Source organism: Mytilus edulis, chromosome 11, assembly GCF_963676685.1.
Source record: "Mytilus edulis chromosome 11, xbMytEdul2.2, whole genome shotgun sequence".
NCBI classification, from domain to species: domain Eukaryota; kingdom Metazoa; phylum Mollusca; class Bivalvia; order Mytilida; family Mytilidae; genus Mytilus; species Mytilus edulis.
The window spans coordinates 3,287,362-3,303,718 of NC_092354.1; the positions used below are offsets into that span (position 1 = coordinate 3,287,362).

General features: G+C 34.5%; 1 protein-coding gene across 1 annotated transcript in view; it reads right to left on the bottom strand.

The window, feature by feature from the left end:
• LOC139493889 (uncharacterized) overlaps positions 1–1,376 on the bottom strand; it is a 105,564-nt gene extending 104,188 nt beyond the window's left edge. Inside the window, exon 1 of the mRNA XM_071282054.1 lies at positions 1,269–1,376. The gene's annotated coding sequence lies outside the window, so the exon portion shown is untranslated. The remainder of the gene's footprint in view (positions 1–1,268) is intronic.
• Between the last annotated feature and the right edge of the window lie 14,981 nt (positions 1,377–16,357).

A 16,357-nucleotide genomic window follows, 5' to 3' on the forward strand; every position in this document is an offset into this window, starting at 1 on the left:
AAGATTTTTCACAGCAGTGGGAGTATTTTTCCTGTGAAGTTCAAGGTTTCATCTGTAAGATTATGTAATAAATTTCTACTGTTCGCGATAAAAATTTCACTGTTCGGGGGTGATGAAATTAGTGGGGGTTATTAAAAGACTGATACTTAAAGAAGTGATTTTTGCGAAGGAAATTGAGGTCTGATACTTAAACAAGTGATTTTTATGTCATGATCCTAGATTCAGTACAAGGTCATCACCTGAAATGATCTGGTCATCCTAGACAACACAGATGTTGGTTCTGATAAGTTTAGAAACATAATTAGTCCCTGGATCATTAGTATTCTATATTTAAAGTTACAATAAAATGAAATCACTTCTTCTAGTGATTAGTTTGTACTACTTAAATAGGTGATTATTAAAGAAAGAAAACTCTAACTTCCAACCTTTATGGAAATAATGTTACTTGAATCAGTGATTTAGAAAATCACTTGTTTAAGTAAGTCCCCTGACTGTAGTAACATATTGTATTTGATCATTTTAAAAAGATGACGTTTTGATGACGTCGCCATGCGACGTTTCAGTAAAAGACAGTATACATTTTGCTTTTTCAGTAAACACTTCACCTGTTGATAAATACTGTGAACGTTTTGTGCATATCTAAATAGTTTGACCTGGTTGAAAGATGTGCATAGTATCAAATCATAAAAATACAAATTGTTTACGGTCTCTAGGAAATCTTGTAAGATTATTTTAACTATTTTGGCTTAATAGGTGCAATTTGGGTACTCGGTGCAATTTGGGTACGGTACCGTTACGTTACATGTATTTGGACTAATTTCTGACCCTTTTTACATTGTAAGCACAATTTTAATTCTAAATGCATTTATAAGTCTTAATGAAAGGTTCAAGACAAGCTTTTTATAAAAAAAAATACTTGCCACAAAAAAAAAATGGCAAACATCAGCGCCGCCTGGTGTCTAAAAACTTTTCAACGGCATAAGTTTTACTGTCTTTTACCTTTCAAATTTGGTTTCATAAATACTTTAACCTTAAAAAACATAAAAATACTCAGTTAAACGTTCAATTGAACATTTCTTCTCAGTCATCATTTAGAAATTTCGTCCAAATGCAAAGAAAAAGAGATATGGAAACCCGGAAATGTGTCCATAGACCTGTTGACTGTGTTCAAAATGTAAATAAATATTTTTTTAAAATGAGATAAAATGAGTACGGCCTATGTCATTTCTTCACTTGAGTCAGATATAACAGAAATATTCAAAACTTACCATTTAAAGTCATTGAAATGACATCTTCTTGGTTAAAAATAATTGTCTGTAGTTTGAGAATTGAGAACAGGAAGCTTCAAATGTCAAAACGAGACAACGAATGACGGGATTGGGACAAGTCGGACCAGGAAAACTCGGACCAGTTTTAAACAAACTCGGATTAGATTGAACGATCTGACCAGTTTGAAACACTGATTGGGCCCATTTAAGGTCAATACAATTTCAAAGACACCTCGGAACAATGTGAAACACTGATTGGCCCCATTTAAGAACGCTTCTCAGTGGTTGATTCTAAGGGGGAAAAGGGGGCGTAGAGGACGTAAGACTCGGCCTCCCGTTTGATCGCCAAATAAATAATAAATATTTTTTCCCGGTATATATATATAGATTTTTTTATATAAAAACGTCCCAACATTTTTTTTATTTAATTGTCTTAAAAATTGGTCCGAGTTGTCTTAAAATGATATTGACAAAATTTCATTGTTTTATGATGAGTCTATAAAAAAAATTAAGTCACCGGCAAATCTGCAAATGGAGCCACTGATTCATATAAATTTGCCAATGAATATTGACTGAACGCTAACATTTCCCCAACAGGCGGATCTTTTCCTTCGTCACCTCAGTGAGGGTCTGGAATTGGGGGAGGGGTGTCGTATCTACAAACTGATTCACCTTTGTGACACATGCAACCGAGTGGCGGATCCAGCCCCCCTTTTTTCGGACGATCAATGTATTTAAATGGGGACATATAGTTGGACCCCCCTTTATCCTAGTTTGGGACCCCTTTTAAAAATGGCTGGATCTGTCCCTGCATGCATGTAATTCAGTACAAAGAGTCACAATTTCCTTCGTCAACTTTGTGACACATATAATTTCAGAAACTTTTGAGTCAATTGACAATGTTTTTTTTTGTGGAATAGTACATTTTTTTGTACAAGTTCAACTTGTATGCGAACACAGGCATGTGCACTTAAATTTTCTTGGTGGCTTTAATTCAATAAATAACAACTAGCCTGTTTCCTTTGGAAATGCAGAAAGTTTCACTTCCGCAAACAAAAGTCTTAGGAAGCTATACCATTTGATTTTTATGGGGTGGGGGGGGGGGGGGGCTTCGGGGGAGGGCTAGGATGAAATTTGAAAAAAATAGGCAGGACAGGAGTTTTTAGTAAAAAAAAAGTCAGGATGTGACACTTGCTAAAAAAAAGTCAGGACGACAATTTAGGCAAAAAAAGTCAGGATAAACTAAAAAAAAAAGAAGGCAGGACCGATTAGAGTGAAAAATAAAAAGGCAGGACAGAGATTACAGCTAAAAAAAATGCAGGACAAAATTTTTCATTATTAATACATAGATAGCACATGCAGAATAAAAGTAAAGCAAGTTATATATTAAAACAAATGTCAAATATCAGCACATAGTAGCACATAGCATTTATATCGGAGTAGCACATAGTATTTATATCGGAGTAGCACATAGTATTTATATCGGAGTAGCACATAGTATTTATATAGGAGTAGCACATAGTATTTATATCGGAGTAGCACATGCAGAATAAAACACTATAATCACAAACAAAAGACTGCATGCAGCAATAGCAAACGTAATGCAAAAGCAAAAGAAATAAATTGCTAAATAAATAAAGTAAAAATAACTGCAAAAAGATAAAACATAGAAAAACAAAAAAAAAAAACAAACAGCAGGCTTCGAGATCAAGTTATGGGGCAGCAAGTAAGTACATTATTTACAAGAACTGCATGTACATTTTTCTGTACCAAAAGTTGATAAGCTCCTTGAGGCAAGGAGTACCAGAGTTTTGCTGCCTTATAACTAAAGCTTTTCTTACCATCATTGTTTTTTGGCCGTGATATATCTGCTATGCTTTGTACCTGAAGTTATATGAATTTTCTTTAATATTTACTAAATTATGTAGGAATTCTGGACTTGATTTATCAATAATTTTATATGTCTCTAATGCCATGGTTCTCAATCTTCTGATTTTTAGTGCTGGTAGCTTACATAATTAGACTGTGCAAGAAGTGTATCGTAAGAATTTGTGTAGTCGTCATCAATAAATCTGAGTGCTCTTTCTTGAATTTTTTCTATTTTCTTTGTGTTTTGTTCACTGCAGAAGTGCCATGTAAGAGGACAGTAGCTGAGGTTTGACATGATAAATGAGTGGTATATTGTAAGTTTAGAAAGTCTGGTGAGATGAGTGCCAATTCTTTTTTAGAACGTTTAGTTGTCGTGCAGCTTTTTTCCAAATATTTGAAATGTGAGTGTTGAAATCCAGTTTAAAGTCTATTGTTACACCGAAAAGTTTCACTTCGTCGTCACATTTTATATTGAATCCATTTAGGTTTAAAACAATATTTTGAGTGTGTGTTTTTTTTACCTATGGAAATTGCTAGGAATTTTTCTGGGTTTGCCTGCATTTTGTTGAAAGAGAACCATGATATTAGGGAATTACTATCTTCCTCTAAGGGTTGAATAACTGATTCAAAAGTAGTACCTGTTTTTGAGAGGGTGTCACTATCAGCATAGTTATATAAAATCACAGTGTTTGACAGAAAGAAAAATATCATTTATGAATACATTAAATAATACAGGGCCTAGTATAGATCCCTGAGGAACACCTTTCTTGCATTTAACTGATACTCTGGCCTATTTTTACACACTGTTTTCTTGCATGCAGTCAGATAGCTTTTGAGTAATTCCAGAGCAGATGGACTAAGGCCATATTTTTCCAATTTAAAAAGAAATAAATCATGTTATTACATGTATACGGGAATTTCTCGCTACATTGATGACCTGTTGGTGACCTTCTGCTGTTGTTTTTTTCTATGGTCGGGTTGTTGTCTCTTTGACACATTCCCCATTTCCATTCTCAATTTTATTTGTTTATTAATATCAGTCGGTTTAAAGAGCTCTTAAGAGCTCATGTTCATTGTTATTGTGTATATATGCAACCCGACTTTAAATAAAGATTACTTTACTTTACTTTTACTTTTTACAGTGTGGATGGGGTATATAGAATATAGAATAATTGGGAGAGCAACATTGTGTCCGGGGATACAGAGGAACGTATGTATGGTACAGTGGCGGATCCAGGGGAGGGGGGGTTACGGCGGTTGGAACCCCCCCTTTTTATTTTGGCCGATCAATGCATTTGAATGGGAGCATATAGTTAAAACCCCCTTTACTCTGGGTTGGGAACCCCCCTTTTTAAAATGGCTGGATCCGCCACCATGGTTTAAACAAATCAGTACTGATCTGAACACAATCTTATATCTATATATAAAAATTAGATATTAAATAGTGAACAGAACTGGATTCAGTGCTATATTAAACTTATAGAAACAGGGGATACAGACGGGCACAACTGGACACTGCTATTTCTATATAAAAATTACAAAAACAGGGGGCTACAGGCGGACACAAGTGGACACACTGTTATTTCTATATAAAACGTAAAGAAACTTGTGGCTACAGGCAGACACAGCTGGACCCAGTGCTATATATAAAACTTTAAAAAAAAAACCAAAAAAAAAAACAGAGGGCTACAGGCGGACACAAGTGAACACAGTGCAATTTCTATATAAAAACTGAATTCAGAACTTATGACTGTTACATACAGGGGGCTTCAGGCGGACACAATTAAGTGGACACAACGTTATTTATATATAAAACTTATAAAAACCGGTGGCTAAAGCTGGACACGCTGGACACAGCCGGACACAATGCTATTTCTATAAAAAAAAAAAACACTAAAGAAACAGGGGGCTACAGGCGGACCCAGCTGAACAATCTAATTAAAATATAGATCTCTGATTTCGTTATACATCTAATTAAAATATAGATCTCTGATTTCGTTAACTAAATATCTTAACTTAACTTGCATTTAAAAAAAATGTCAGGCGGTGACGAAATTCCGTTATATGCCGCTTCTAGGCTATCAACCCCACTTAAACTTGTTATATCGTAAATCCAAATTGATTTATCTTTACAGTAGTGTATAACACGCCTATATTTGTTGTCGGAATCATCCGTAGCTATCCTTCCCAAGTATGTCAATCGTAATAATTTTGCCAACCCGGGCGCTGAAAACTTGGCAATAAACGTCTCGCAGTAAATGATTAATTATAAAAACTGTTTCAGAAAAAGCTGTTATTTGTTTGTCTGAATAGAACTTATCCTCCAGCTAGTAAAATTGTATAAGATACCGTGAACAAATCTAACAAGTGTTATTAGGGTGCTACCATTTGATTTTTAGGGGGGGGGGGGGGGGGGTGGCTAGAATGAAATTTGAAAAAGGCAGGACAGGAGTTTTGAATTTAAAAAATGCAGGATGAGCAACTTGGTAAAAAAAAAGACAGGATGACAATTCATGTAAAAAAAGGTCAGGATAAATTAATAAAAAAAAAAGCAGGACCGAATAGGGTGAAAAATAAAAAGGCAGGACAGAGATTACAACTAAACAAAATTGCAGAACAAAAGTTTTCATCCTACCTCTCTAAAAATCAAATGGTAGCTCCCTTAGGTGGCAGAAACCAGTTATTTTACAATAAATCTTTAGAATTTCATTGGTTTATGATTTATTTTCTTGAAAATTCATTCAATAAAATTGAGAATGGAAATGGGGAATGTGTCAAAGAGACAACAACCCGACCAAATAAAAAACAACAGCAGAGGGTCACCAACAGGTCTTCAATGTAGCGAGAAATTCCCGCACCCGGAGGCGTCCTTCAGCTGGCCCCTAAACAAATATATACTAGTCCAGTGATAATGAACGCCATACTAATTTCCAAATTGTACACAAGAAACTCAAATTAAAATAATACAAGACTAACAAAGGCCAGAGGCTCCTGACTTGGGACAGGCGCAAAAATGCGGCGGGGTTAAACATGTTTGTGAGATCTCAACCCTCCCCCTATACCTCTAGCCAATGTAGAAAAGTAAACGCATAACAATACGCACATTAAAATTCCGTTCAAGAGAAATCCGAGTCTGATGTCAGAAGATGTAACCAAAGAAAATAAACAAAATGACAATAATACATAAATAACAACAGACTACTAGCAGTTAACTGACATGCCAGCTCCAGACTTCAATTAAACTGACTGAAAGATTATGATTTCATCATATGAACATCAGGCACAATCCTTCCCGTTAGGGGTTTAGTATCATACCATCATAACATATATGAGAAGAACATAACCCGTGTCATGCCAACAACTGTTTTTAGAATAAATGTGTTTAGTTCCGATGCTTATATACAAATAAAATGTATGGTTTCAAGGAACTCAGATGTGTGCGTGCTTATGTAAATATATAGAAAACCTTTAAATTTGGGTGTCTGTCCAGCATGGAGATTTTAAAATTTATAAATGCATTACAAATAAGGCAAAAAATGTGATGCTCTGATACCAATCTAATTCTCACTTGCAGAATCCTGCTAAAAGCCGACAAGAATTTTAGGCAAAATTCAAGAGATAAAGGATATTCAGTGAATTAGAGCCTTATCCGAAACTATCCTTACCATCAAAATCTCAAGATATTTTTGTTTGCATAAAAATGAATTTTTTACCCACTTTGATTGGATGCCGTCAAGTGAGGAGACCACCATTTTGACTTCTGATTGGACCCAAGGAAATCCCCAACCTATGTATGCAACTTCTTACTTGTGTAGTTCAATAGCTTAGAATTTACATTTATTTAGTTTTTCAGTCTACATGATGCAATTATATATACTCAATGCTTAACTATAACAAAATCTCTGCATGTGACACAATTGTTCTGGTAAACCAAAACTGGTACCTGCCACCTTTAACCACTCATTGAAAACAATATGTTTCCATTTTTTTAGTCTGATTGAGTTCTATAGTCATTTACCATTAAAAATACATGCATTTCATATGGTTACAGCACAAAAAAAATATTAAATAGACTTTGTAAGACCAAATTTATTACAGCAATATTTGCGTCTTTTGCCGTCAAACTGCTTTGAATGCAAACAAATTAGAAAAAAATGGTTGTGTTCATATTTAATAACTTTTATTGTGCGAGTTTTCTGGTACAGTGTATGAATTATCTAACAGTGTTTAAAACTACTTTAGTTTATTGTTTCATGCATGATATAAAACCACTTACAACTGATCTCAAGAAGTATTTTCTACGGAAGCCGGTTAGTGTCAGGGTAGAGTTTTATTTTCAAGTTGTTTTAACGACTTAGCTTACTTGTTTAAACGACTTAGCTAAGTTGTTATAACGTCTTAGCATATTTATCTTGTTATAACAACTTAGCTAACTTGTTTTAACGACTTAGCTTACTTGTTTAAACAACTTAGCTAACTCGTTTAAACAACATAGCTAACTTGTTAAAACGACTTAGCTAACTTGTTTAAACAACTTAGCTAACTTGTTTAAACAACTTAGCTAACTTGTTTAAACAACTTAGCTAATTTAACTCGTTTTAACAACTTAGCTTACTCGTTATAACGACTTATCTAAGTCCTTTTAACAACTTAGCTATCTCGTTTAAACGACTTAGCTAACTAGTTTAAACAACTTAGCTAACTTGTTTAAACAACTTAGCTTACTCGTTTAAACAACTCAGCTAACTTGTTATAACGACTTAGCTAAGTTGTTATAACGACTTGGCATATTTATCTTGTTATAACAACTTAGCTAACTTGTTTTAACGACTTAGCTTATTTGTTTAAACAACTTAGCTAACTCGTTTAAACAACTTAGCTAACTTGTTAAAACGACTTAGCTAACTTGTTTAAACAACTTAGCTTACTTGTTTTAACGACTTAGCTTACTTGTTTAAACAACTTAGCTAACTCGTTTAAACAACTTAGCTAACTCGTTTAAACAACTTAGCTAACTTGTTAAAACGACTTAGCTAACTTGTTTAAACAACTTAGCTAACTTGTTATAACGACTTAGCTAACTTGTTTAAACAACTTAGCTAACTTGTTATAACGACTTAGGGTAATCTTTCAAAAGGCCCACACGTGCACAAGGACGTGATGTTACCGGAGGTTATGTTTTCGTAAGATATGAAGCACATTAGCAACAAGTAAACAGAGAACAGAGACAAGGTAAACTTAATACTAAGTCCAAATACTTTATGTTTCTTTCTATAATCATATTTTTGTTTTGTGTGAATGGATGCATGGCATGTATATAGTATTTGTATTTGTTTATTAATAGTCATTGCGTTTATATGCACACTCATTGCGTACAGCATGTCAGGTTTAAATGCAAAATATGCAAGGAACGCGATTAACTGCAAAAATGATCGAGTTTAGTCGCAATGAAATAACGTTTAAAGGTTTCAAGTTGCTCGAATTAGCTTTCGTACAAAAACTAAAGGGTTATTTCATGAACCTATTTGTTTTTATATAAATGGACTTATTTAGAGAATAAACAGATTTTTAAATTTATGTGGCTGTCATTTATCTTTTTTTTTAACAACATAAATAAATATTTATTTCAAATATTGGCTTGTTACAATATTATTCAGGAGTCCAAGCTCCTCCTGATGTTCCCTGTTACAATATCATTCAGGAGTCCAAGCTCCTCCTGATGTTCCCTGTTACAATATTATTCAGGAGTCCAACCACCTCCTGATGTTCCCTGTTACAATATCATTCGGGAGTCCAAGCTCCTCCTAATGTTCCCTGTTACAATATTATTCAGTTGTCCAAGCTCCTCCTGATGTTCCCTGTTACAATATCATTCAGGAGTCCAAGCTCCTTCTGATGTTCCCTTTAACAATATGATTCAGGAGTCCAACCACCTCCTGATTTTCCCTGTTACAATATCATTCGGGAGTCCAAGCTCCTCCTGATGTTCCCTGTTACAATATTATTCAGGAGTCCAAGCTCCTCCTGATGTTTCCTGTTACAATATGATTCAGGAGTCCAAGCTCCTCCTGATGTTCCCTGTTACAATGTCATTCAGGAGTCCAAGCTCCTCCTGATGTTCCCTGTTACAATATCATTCAGGAGTTCAAGCTCCTCCTGATGTTCCCTGTTACAATATCATTCGGGAGTCCAAGCTCCTCCCGATGTTCCCTGTTACAATATCATTCGGGAGTCCAAGCTCCTCCTGATGTTCCCTGTTACAATATTATTCAGGAGTGCTCCTCCTTATGTTCCCTGTTACAATATTATTCAGGAGTCCAAGCTCCTCCTGATGTTCCCTGTTACAATATTATTCAGGAGTGCTCCTCCTTATGTTCCCTGTTACAATATTATTCAGGAGTCCAAGCTCCTCCTGATGTTCCCTGTTACAATATTATTCAGGAGTGCTCCTCCTTATGTTCCCTGTTACAATATTATTCAGGAGTCCAAGCTCCTCCTGATGTTCCCTGTTACAATATCATTCAGGAGTCCAAGCTCCTCCTGATGTTCCCTGTTACAATATCATTCAGTAGTCCAAGCTCCTCCCGATGTTCCCTGTTACAATATCATTTAGGAGTCCAAGCTCCTCCTAATGTTCCCTGTTAAATCCACTAGTCACTCAGGGTAGTGATTAGTTGTAAAATACATATTACATTTTTACATCATATATATATCAAATAATATCACTTAATCACTTAATATGACTATTCATATGTTTTCTAATAGTTGCTAAAACATTACTTTTAATTTTCAAACATACTCTTCTATTGAACTCATTGAGAAAAATTGAGAAAACGTTGACATTTTTTTGTCTTTTGATCAGATATGTAGCTGTCATCTATCTTAGATAGTTAGATAAAAAAAACAAGTTATTTATATTTTAGGTTTAAAAAATTGAAATCAAGATATTTGCTGCCGAGTTTTTTTTGCGCGCCAAAAGCTAAGCATCTTGACGTTTCTTGTCTGTGACGTTGCAAAACTTGTGTCTCTCTGTAGAACAGCGCTTTCCCGCCGTCCCTAATTTTTCCCGCGTCATTGTAGCCGTAATTTTGAAAAGCGATGTAAATATAATTTTATGAAGGTTACTGCTCTGAGATTGTTATAAACCATGATTTTTATACAGCATCATTTAAAAATACAGCTTTTTACCTTGAAATATAGTAATCTTTTTTATCTTTCTTGTCTTTAAAAAAGTGAAAATAGTTGCTACGAGGCTACGAGCCGTATAGGCGATTTTTGCTTTATCTTTGTCAAGTGAAATGCTTACATGATTCTTTACCACCTCTAAAATACTAAAATATAGTTATCCTTGTTTTCTGATTAGGCTCGTAAACCTAGTTATAATTGATAAATACTGCAAAAAAACTCTCAAATAATTATATAAACAAAACAACGGCACTCAATTAAAAAATAAACAATGCGTGTACAAATAAAAATAAATGGAAACTCCGAGCAGCTGATTCTATGAACTAGATTTTGTTGTAAAGTATCAAACGTGTCGGACTAATAATTTCGTTTTTAGCCTTGCTTAAGTTATTATCCATATTCATTTTGCTTATTTTTTATTCATGTTTATCATTATTTTGTTGACCACATATTGCTCAAAATTTCAGAGAATACAGGAAAAAAATTCCAAGAAAAACAGGGGAAGAAATTCTCTTAAATTAATTTGTATTGTCTACAAGTGAACCTGAATCAATAATGATTAAATTTCATTTTGTACAAATGTATGTACACACTCTAAGTGACATACACTAAATATCTTTAAAATATGTTAATTGATAAAGTGTTATCTTCTCAACCTTCAGTATTTCATGCAATATTAAGGACCTCTGAAATTTAATGTGCAATGCATCAATTGCTAGTGGGTCCTACAAAGTATAAGATCTAAAATGAATGTTTGGTTTGTCTGTTTCCACCGAGTGGCCCGGTGGTTCTCTCCGAGTACTTCGACTTCCTCCACCATAATAACAGGCTTCCCGGTGTCCTACATCAGTGGCGGATCCAGGGGGGGGGGGTTTCCGGGGGTGCGCACCCCCCCTTTATTTTTGCCGATCAATTTTTATTCATGTTTATCATTATTTTGTTGACCACATATTGCTCAAAATTTCAGAGAATACAGGAAAAAAATTCCAAGAAAAACAGGGGAAGAAATTCTCTTAAATTAATTTGTATTGTCTACAAGTGAACCTGAATCAATAATGATTAAATTTCATTTTGTACAAATGTATGTACACACTCTAAGTGACATACACTAAATATCTTTAAAATATGTTAATTGATAAAGTGTTATCTTCTCAACCTTCAGTATTTCATGCAATATTAAGGACCTCTGAAATTTAATGTGCAATGCATCAATTGCTAGTGGGTCCTACAAAGTATAAGATCTAAAATGAATGTTTGGTTTGTCTGTTTCCACCGAGTGGCCCGGTGGTTCTCTCCGAGTACTTCGACTTCCTCCACCATAATAACAGGCTTCCCGGTGTCCTACATCAGTGGCGGATCCAGGGGGGGGGGGGGGGGGTTCCGGGGGTGCGCACCCCCCCTTTATTTTTGCCGATCAATGCATTTGTATCGGGACATATGTTTTGCACCCCCCCTTTGCCCTGGGTTAGCCTGGGTTAGCACCCCCCCTTTCGAAAATTCCTGCATCCGCCCCTGCTACATGCTCCCTTGGGCGGCGTAGGGTGGGGATTGTTCTTGTGGTGGGATAATATTATAAAGGACACATCTCCATTAATCCTTAGGGAGTGTACATGGATCCGCTGTACCCTTGCAGTCAATCAAGGGGTGCGTCTAAATTGGCGGAATCTCGAAGTACATACATACAATGGCTGACAATATTGAAGTTGCCACTTGGGAAGGATATCGATGATATATATAGGATATGGATAGAATTCATTGTGTCACCAACTATTTTAAAACAGCTATGCAGGCTGTGAATTATGGAAACTATTGGTGATAAACGGGCCATTGACATCAGTTTTTTGTAAAGAAATTCAGGACAGTGCTTGACAAAAAGAAGTTGCAAACGATGATTTAAACTGTGTTGATAAGCCACTAGACTTTGTTGTAACATAATAATTTAAAATATGACGAACATTTTATTTATGATTAAATATTTAGACACATTTTGCAAATTACAATTGTTATATTTCTAACTTGTCCATGTTGTCTACATGTAACTTGCCATTTTTAAGTTGCTTCAATATTTCACATTTTATTGTACTTTTTGTTTTAATTTTGCCTCTTTTAATCAATTAAAGATTTTTTTAATCAATTCAATTATTTTTTTTTACAAGACCACAATAATATTTCAGAAAATAGAACACTTTTTTCTGGAACATGTAAAATTGTGTTCCAGTAGTATACACTATGTGTTCTGGATATTAACACACATTTCTGGAATGCAGTCCAAGCGTTCCAGAAGTGTTACAAGGCTTGGAACGCGTAACGGCATACAGTTTTGCTCACAAGGACATGTTCAAGATTCAAACACTAGGCGTTCAAGGGTACACACAATCCGTTCAAGAATAACACACATAACGTTCGAAAGATGCACATATGATGTTAAAAACTGGAGCACCAATGTTAATATGTAGAACACTGTTACGCGTTCCAGAAGTGTTACAAAAGGGCGTTCAAAAAGTGTTCAGATTCTTAACACTATAATTACAGTGATGTAGCTTGTTATACTTATATCTGAGAGTTTTAAATTTCTTCATTATCTATATTTTTAATTTTTACAGCCAAGGGTATACTGTCGGACAGGAAGGTTAAAACATGTCAATATTTCAATATCCAATACATCCTTTGATTTTGAATAAAATGAAATAAAGGTATAAATTAATGCGGCAGCAATCCAACGACATAGACAAATCATATTATGAGTCAACCGGCCAAGTCTTTTGTTATAGAATATCCCAAGAGGCACAAGTATTTGGTTGAAAAATATCACTTGCCATTTGTTTAATTTCGATCGGTGAAAATTTAAGAAGGTGTACTGATAGATCTGATAGGTAGTTTTTCATGATGTTTTTTTTCTGATACGTATAAACAAAATTCTCCCCATCCATCCCCACCTGTCAGAAATTAACTGTAATGGCCCTATTTAAGAAGGTGTACTACATGTATAAACCAGTAGAAGACAACACTTCACTAAATAGAATAGAAGGTGTACTACATGTATAATCCAGTAGAAGAAAACACTTCACTCAATAGAATAGAAGGTGTACTACATGTATAAACCAGTAGAAGAAAACACTTCACTAAATAGAAGGTGTACTACATGTATAAACCAGTAGAAGAAAACACTTCACTAAATAGAAGGTGTACTACATGTATAAACCAGTAGAAGAAAACACTTCACTAAATAGAAGGTGTACTACATGTATAAACCAGTAGAAGAAAACACTTCACTAAATAGAAGGTGTACTACATGTATAAACCAGTAGAAGACAACACTTCACTAAAAAGAAGGTGTACTACATGTATAAACCAGTAGAAGAAAACACTTCACTAAATAGAAGGTGTACTAAATGTATAAACCAGTAGAAGAAAACACTTCACTAAATAGAAGGTGTACTACATGTATAAACCAGTAGAAGACAACACTTCACTAAATAGAAGGTGTACTACATGTATAAACCAGTAGAAACAACACTTCACTAAATAGAAGGTGTACTACATGTATAAACCAGTAGAAGACAACACTTCACTAAATAGAAGGTGTACTACATGTATAAACCAGTAGAAGACAACACTTCACTAAATAGAAGGTGTACTACATGTATAAACCAGTAGAAGAAAACACTTCACTAAATAGAAGGTGTACTACATGTATAAACCAGTAGAAGAAAACACTTCACTAAATAGAAGGTGTACTACATGTATAAACCAGTAGAAGACAACACTTCACTAAATAGAAGGTGTACTACATGTATAAACCAGTAGAAGAAAACACTTCTCTAAATAGAAGGTGTACTACATGTATAAACCAGTAGAAGACAACACTTCACTAAATAGAAGGTGTACTACATGTATAAACCAGTAGAAGACAACACTTCACTAAATAGAAGGTGTACTACATGTATAAACCAGTAGAAGACAACACTTCACTAAATAGAAGGTGTACTACATGTATAAACCAGTAGAAGACAACACTTCACTAAATAGAAGGTGTACTACATGTATAAACCAGTAGAAGACAACACTTCACTAAATAGAAGGTGTACCACATGTATAAACCAGTAGAAGACAACACTTCACTAAATAGAAGGTGTACCACATGTATAAACCAGTAGAAGACAACACTTCACTAAATAGAATAGAAGGTGTACTACATGTATAAACCAGTAGAAGAAAACACTTCACTAAATAGAAGGTGTACTACATGTATAAACCAGTAGAAGAAAACACTTCACTAAATAGAAGGTGTACTACATGTATAAACCAGTAGAAGAAAACACTTCACTAAATAGAAGGTGTACTACATGTATAAACCAGTAGAAGACAACACTTCACTAAATAGAAGGTGTACTACATGTATAAACCAGTAGAAGAAAACACTTCACTAAATAGAATAGAAGGTGTACTACATGTATAATCCAGTAGAAGAAAACACTTCACTAAATAGAATAGAAGGTGTACTACATGTATAAACCAGTAGAAGAAAACACTTCACTAAATAGAAGGTGTACTACATGTATAAACCAGTAGAAGAAAACACTTCACTAAATAGAAGGTGTACTACATGTATAAACCAGTAGAAGACAACACTTCACTAAATAGAAGGTGTACTACATGTATAAACCAGTAGAAGAAAACACTTCACTCAATAGAAGGTGTACTACATGTATAAACCAGTAGAAGACAACCCTTCACTAAATAGAAGGTGTACTACATGTATAAACCAGTAGAAGAAAACACTTCACTAAATAGAAGGTGTACTACATGTATAAACCAGTAGAAGAAAACACTTCACTAAATAGAAGGTGTACTACATGTATTAACCAGTAGAAGACAACACTTCACTAAATAGAAGGTGTACTACATGTATAAACCAGTAGAAGAAAACACTTCACTAAATAGAAGGTGTACTACATGTATAAACCAGTAGAAGACAACACTTCACTAAATAGAAGGTGTACTACATGTATAAACCAGTAGAAGACAACACTTCACTAAATAGAAGGTGTACTACATGTATAAACCAGTAGAAGAAAACACTTCACTAAATAGAAGGTGTACTACATGTATAAACCAGTAGAAGAAAACACTTCACTAAATAGAAGGTGTACTACATGTATAAACCAGTAGAAGACAACACTTCACTAAATAGAAGGTGTACTACATGTATAAACCAGTAGAAGAAAACACTTCACTAAATAGAAGGTGTACTACATGTATAAACCAGTAGAAGACAACACTTCACTAAATAGAAGGTGTACTACATGTATAAACCAGTAGAAGACAACACTTCACTAAATAGAAGGTGTACTACATGTATAAACCAGTAGAAGAAAACACTTCACTAAATAGAAGGTGTACTACATGTATAAACCAGTAGAAGACAACACTTCACTAAATAGAAGGTGTACTACATGTATAAACCAGTAGAAGACAACACTTCACTAAATAGAAGGTGTACTACATGTATAAACCAGTAGAAGACAACACTTCACTAAATAGAAGGTGTACCACATGTATAAACCAGTAGAAGACAACACTTCACTAAATAGAAGGTGTACCACATGTATAAACCAGTAGAAGACAACACTTCACTAAATAGAATAGAAGGTGTACTACATGTATAAACCAGTAGAAGAAAACACTTCACTAAATAGAAGGTGTACTACATGTATAAACCAGTAGAAGAAAACACTTCACTAAATAGAAGGTGTACTACATGTATAAACCAGTAGAAGAAAACACTTCACTAAATAGAAGGTGTACTACATGTATAAACCAGTAGAAGACAACACTTCACTAAATAGAAGGTGTACTACATGTATAAACCAGTAGAAGAAAACACTTCACTAAATAGAATAGAAGGTGTACTACATGTATAATCCAGTAGAAGAAAACACTTCACTAAATAGAATAGAAGGTGTACTACATGTATAAACCAGTAGAAGAAAACACTTCACTAAATAGAAGGTGTACTACATGTATAAACCAGT